The following is an 809-nucleotide window of genomic DNA, read 5'->3' as shown; positions in this document are numbered from 1 at the left end:
CGTCTTCCCATTGGGATGCAGCGCCTGTCACACAGCCCACAGCTGTCGAGGGGAAGGATAATTCGGGTTGCAAGGTGTTTTGCTGCCATCAAACTCCCCGCCCCCCCTGGTTCAAGACTGGATATTTATAATGCTCTCTATGGAGAGCAGCGGTGAGGAGGGGTCTCATCCTGCTCCCTGCCCTGCATGGGGGCCGGGGGTGCACGGAGCTGAGCTGGCTCCGGGGCTGCATGTGCATGCGTGTGTGCATGCATGTGTATGCATGCGTTGTGTGTGCTCACTCCCGTTGTTCCCCATCCCTCCTGGCCAGCAGTGCCCAATTTTGCAGGCTGCAGCAAAACGAGGTCTCCGGCCCTGCGGCCCCCCTGCCGCTCCCCCCAGCCGCTCCATCCCCAGCATTCGCCAAGCGCTGGAAGGGACCGATGATATTTATTGAGTTTTATTAACTCCCAGCCCTGCGAGGTTCTCACCTCTTCCAGCTAATTCAGACGCCCGACTCCTGCTGGAGTTGCAGTGATTGCCATTAAAAAGCTTGACATTTACCTTACAACAGTAATAAAATAATAATGCCTAATTTGGTTTACGAGTGGTATTTGCAGTGTTTCCTGTGCCTGGAGTGGGGGATATTGTGAAGATCGCTGCTATGCTGATCAATTATGTCTGCTTAACGGCACTGCTGTAATTCTTTCCTGTAATCATAACTGTTTTTCAGTAGAGCTGCTCCAAAGTTTTCCTTGGAAACTGTAATTTTGACAGGAAAAGCAAATGTTTTCAGATACTTCAGTTTCCAGTGAATAACGCTTCAGAGG

The sequence above is a fragment of the Pygoscelis adeliae genome, unplaced genomic scaffold, assembly GCF_000699105.1.
Source record: "Pygoscelis adeliae isolate BGI_AS28 unplaced genomic scaffold, ASM69910v1 Scaffold159, whole genome shotgun sequence".
Classification (NCBI taxonomy): domain Eukaryota; kingdom Metazoa; phylum Chordata; class Aves; order Sphenisciformes; family Spheniscidae; genus Pygoscelis; species Pygoscelis adeliae.
Note: the sequence above shows the minus strand (reverse complement) of the source record.